We start from the raw sequence: 5,097 nt of genomic DNA, 5'->3' as shown, positions 1-5,097 counted from the left end.
TTATGATTAATTGTTTAGTTAATTTAAAATGGTAAAAAAGAGAAGAGTATAGAGAGAGACATGTAGATTAGAAAGTAGGACAAATGCTTTGGCGTGAAACTGAAATTAAACGAGCGAGACTATCTTAAACTGTAACTGGGCGTTTGAACATAAAAATTGTACCTTTTCTTTATCGACAAAAGTAGTATTTGGAGTTAATTTGAAAAATAATATTTGGAATTTGAAATTATGTTGGAGTTTTGTAAGTGGGAAAATAAGTAAAAAAAATAATTCGACAAAGGGTTTTAATACATATTATGTACCTCTAAAATATAATATTTTACCTACATAAATAATGTAATTTTCCGATAAAGGGTGGTCAGTCACCCTAACCCAAGTGTGCCTCAGCCCCTGTTTCCAAGCTTCAAGATGCATGTCTAATCTAAAGTAAGTTTGTATATAAAAGAAATAAAATTCTACTTTTTTTTTTTGGGTCAAAGGTATGCAATGTGATTTGAAGCGTATATATCAAAAGTACCAAAAACCTAGCTGAATTCACCAATAGGAAGTATGGTACCAAAAACCCACTACAAGAAAGTATATAATTTGCAACAACTTTTTAGCGACAACAATTATATTGTTGCTAAATATCAATAAATGGCAACAACTCTATTTAGTTGTTGCTATATCGTAGAAATTTAACCCACAAAAAATTTCTTGTTGGCTAACGTTTTAATTTTGTTGCCATAACTTTTTGGGTAATATAACAATTTTAAAATATAAATAAATTAGCAACAATAAGTTGTCAATGTTGCCAAAAGTATTTTCTTGTTGGTAAAATACTTATTTCTCTCAACAATTTGTTTGACTTGTGGCCTAAAGCATATTTAGTCTTTCTCAATTTTCATCAATAACAAAAGCGGGAAACTTCCCGTCGAATCCCTCCCCCTTTTTATTTTTATTTTGGGTTTCACCTTCCTCAATTCGTTCAACCCTTGGACTCGTGCTTTGAGTTAGGAGGTTCAATTGAGCGACAACCTTATCTTCCAGTGTTGCTGCTAATATGGCTTGAAATTGTAAGCTCATTCATCTCTAGTTTTAGTTGTTTCTAGTTTTGGGTTTTAATTCCTTGAATGCTTCGATTTAGATTTTTAGTTAGGAGGTCCTAACCTAACCAGAGTCGACAACTTTCTCAAAGCAAAAACTAGGGCATCAAATTAACTATTTTCTTGCAGGTTATAAATAAAGATAGTGTGGTTCATCCACATCAGTACTTATAGCTCGATTACAGTTCTAATCAATGGTCTCATGTCTTATTTGGTTGGTATTTCCACTTTACCTTCTTTTTTTAAAAAAAATATTACGTTTCTTTCTATTGATTCTAGATTCACAAGCAGATCGTGACTAAAATTTATTTATTTATTGGTATATTTGTGCTTTTTGAAATTGGGATAGATGTAGTTTTTGGCATCTGCTTTGGCTATATTTTTTGGGTTGTGATGCTCCTAAGGAATAGGCTGCTTCTAGCTTTGCGGAGCTCTCTTTGGACGTGTTACTTTGATTCCCACATCTCACTGTAAGTTACTTTCTGTTTTATCTATATTCATTTCTTTAGCATTTATGTTTGAAAATTGAGAGGTGCAGCTTGAACCAATGCTTTGTGTCTCTGGGAGTAAAAAGAGGGAGCTTGCTATGCCATGATCCACAAGTATGTCGATCGTCGTGCTTATGTAACTTTTTAAATTACAAAATCTCTATTTCTCTCTTTCGCTACTCTGTTATTTTCTTCATGCTTTTCTACTTCAACAGTTGAATGAGAAGTTCAGGATGTCATATTTCTTTTAGAGAATGGTTCAATTCTTCTGGGCTTCTCTGAATTTATATGTTCTTCAGATTTTACCTTATGCTTGCTAAAATTTTCTAGGTGCATATCCTTAATTTCTGATTTTGGTTTTGTTATGAGTTTAGTTGTTTTAATGGGGGTTTTAGTGTGAATATTTGTTATTTAAAAGCGCTGATTGTGTCCTTTATCTACTGGTTGTTCACTCTTTTGGAGTTTCTCCATTTTTCTTCTATTTGTATATGGTGCGAGATTTTTTATTGCAAAGTTACTTGTGCAAGCTATCTTTTTTAAATAAAAGGTGCTAAGATAAACTTTCTTTAACTGGGTAGTGGCGGTTTTTCACATTACAGCAAAAGTCACATTCATCGGTGAGTATTTTGATTCAAATTTCACTTATGTTTGTTTCGTGATATATTGAGGTTCTTGAATTAACCCTATGCATTTTATATGTGGATGTTCGGTTTCCTGCTCCTATTCATTTTGTTATTCTGAAAGAAAACTGTGTTAGAGTTGTTAACCAATTCCTATCGCGCGATTTCTGATTTAAAATAAAAACTTCTGACTTTATAGCTGAATATATTCTGTAGTAGATTTGTTTAACTGGTTTCTATATTCTAAACCATATACATTATACCTTATATATGTCTCCTCAAGTGCCTATATTTTATTCTCCAGTACCTTTGCATCAGCATTAAAGTAATCAAGTTACTTAATGCGTCTCTAGACACTGACTTAACATACTACTAAGTATAAAAATGACAACAAAAAACTGAAAGGAAAAAAAGACTATGCTACCTGTTAAAAGACTAAAAATTAACGAAGAAGCAATGTTGGCGAAGGAACATATGCCTGTGATGCATCCTTGAAAGGAGTACACGAAAATACAATCAATTTGTGGCCAAGGTATATAGACATGATCAAACATGTCTTGGTATGAATTACAATTTGGGGAATACTTTTAATAAAAGGTTCTCAAGGACAGAAACATGTGGGGGAGGGGAAAAAAGAGAGCTAATCAGTAAAAGAAAGCAATGTTGATCACGTCATGGTAGTATTCCTATAACTTTGATCTGTGCCTCACATTTCCACCCATATTATTGATTTCTCCGAGTGCTATGTCCCTAACTGCAGGATTTTGTACCATTCTTTGGATCCAAATTTAGACGATGCATTGAGCAAAACTTTTAGAGTATATTTGTATGCTAACAAGATGAAGAAAAGTCATCGAATCCAGAAAGTGCTAAATTCTCCACTAAATCTCATTGTGATAATCAAATTTCAAATTATTTAAGCGATCTGATACATTAACATACAGAATATCAACTGTTAGTGATCTTAGCCTATTCTGTTTTATGTTTTCCTGTTTTACTTTCCTCCCATGTGCAACATTAATCCAATGTATTTATGCAAAAGGGCTGAAAATGCTTCCTCATTGCAGAAGAACTCTAATTCACTGTGAGTTCACTTGTTTCCTAGCTACTTCTCAATTTCTAATTTATTAGAATTAAATAAACTTTAAACTTTTATCATTTATTGTGAAAGAAGTAGAAGCATTCTCCTTTTCAGCCTCAGTAAAGAGTAAAGACATTAATTTAAGAGAACTTGTTTAAATTGTTATTGCATACTAGAGCAAATAGGCTAGGATGCAGACGAATTTCTTCTTACTTCATTGTTTCAAATTCTCCTGATATAATATGGTTTTCGTGATCTTTAACTAGGAGAAGCATACTCATGTAACCCTGTAATATGGTGGTTAAACTTCACATTTTCAAGTGAACCTGTTAAAGGCTATAACCTTATAACCATCTCAAGTGCTAATGGCCAGTTGGCCACTGGCCAATAGTCGAAATCTTGTATTAAAAGAATAGCACTGCCCCTTATCCAACTAAATCATCGTAACCATTATTCCCATTGTTGTAAAATTATGAAGATTGGAATCAGCAGTGTGCATGAACTTGTTCATATGATTGTAAACATCACTTTCATTTCTTTTTTATCAATTCCTTAAGAGCTGCCTAATTTCTTAAAACTTCCCAAATAAATATCTCTTTTTTCTGGAATTTTCCCAAGAGGGAAGCATCATTTCTCTCGAAGAATTGCAAACGACAGCCTTACTGCAAAAACCAGTAGGTGGGGAAGCCTCTAAAAGACACATTCATAAAGCCTTATTTGTACTATCAATTATCATTCATTCACTACTTTTTTATAAGCTTCTAGTGCCGGTTCGTAGTTCCACTTGTATATTTGTGTGTAATTGCTCTTGAATTATCTGTGCTACCAATTATACTTGCCTCCTTTTTTCCCAGGACATCGCAAGTGTGGAGAGAGAACTCTTGCTAATACAGTGAAACATGAGATGGAGAAAAAGAGGTAATTATGGCATGACTGTTGTACATGTTTCTAGTAGAGTTGGACCTACTGTGTAATTCTAAATGCGCAACCAGTTAAGTTCATTTGAGAATTTTTGATTTTGTCAACGAAATGAATAAACTATGGAGTAGATTGAAATTGATGGAACTAGTGTCATATAGTGAATTGCATCTTTTTTTCCACTACTCTGTTTTACGGCCTTCACATTCTTGCTACTATTTATACATGTGGATCTTATACTGCTATATTTTGGAAGAAGAGGACGAGTCAAGTCTACAAGTCATAACTTTATCTTCCATGAAAAAGTACATATCTTGGTTGTATGCACAGATGAGTATTTACTTGAATCAATCTTTGTATGTATTTGATTTTAACTATAATATTATATCTTTGGGAATATTTAGTAGGTTCTGGTGCAATAACTTTATTTGGGTAAGTATTCAACTTTGATGTGGAATTTTTGAAAAATTTACAAGTCAATTTATTCAATTCTATTTGGAGTACTCTTGATTTGATAATTTTGCAACTTATATTCAGCTTTCTTTTAGCTGAATGTTTCTATTCAGCAATTCTGTAATATGTGACATCTCCAGTGATGAAGTAGTTGCAATATTAACTTGATGTAGATTACTCATGAATCGGGACTTTCAGATTTACTATTAACTAGTAGTCCTATTTAAAGACACTTGGATTCTTTCTTTACCCGTAACCAATATGCAAAACATAACCACATTAACGTTTGCTAATGTTATCTTATTACCTGGTTGTTATTGTTGTTTGTTAGTACTATTTTCTTTAATAGTTTCTTGAGCCAAAAGATCATAAAAAACAACTCTTGATCTTTACAAAATAAGGATAAGATTTATGTACGTAATACTTTACTCAAACCTCACTTGTGAAATTGC

At 32.5% G+C, this 5,097-nt stretch overlaps 1 long non-coding RNA gene across 3 annotated transcripts; it reads left to right on the top strand.

Annotated features, from left to right (window-relative positions):
- The first annotated feature begins 856 nt into the window (after positions 1-856).
- LOC104229897 (uncharacterized) lies at positions 857-4,830 on the top strand. Of its 3 annotated transcripts, none has more exons than XR_711756.2 (3): positions 857-1,055; positions 1,215-1,299; positions 1,435-4,830. It is a non-coding gene; the product is annotated as an uncharacterized lncRNA (long non-coding RNA). The 3 variants fall into 3 exon arrangements; XR_011407006.1 differs by having other exon boundaries at positions 1,215-1,303; XR_011407005.1 differs by having other exon boundaries at positions 1,215-4,830.
- Positions 4,831-5,097: the final 267 nt, after the last annotated feature.

This window comes from Nicotiana sylvestris, chromosome 4 (genome assembly GCF_000393655.2).
Source record: "Nicotiana sylvestris chromosome 4, ASM39365v2, whole genome shotgun sequence".
NCBI lineage: Eukaryota > Viridiplantae > Streptophyta > Magnoliopsida > Solanales > Solanaceae > Nicotiana > Nicotiana sylvestris.
Note: the sequence above shows the minus strand (reverse complement) of the source record. Positions and strands in the feature narration are given on the sequence as shown.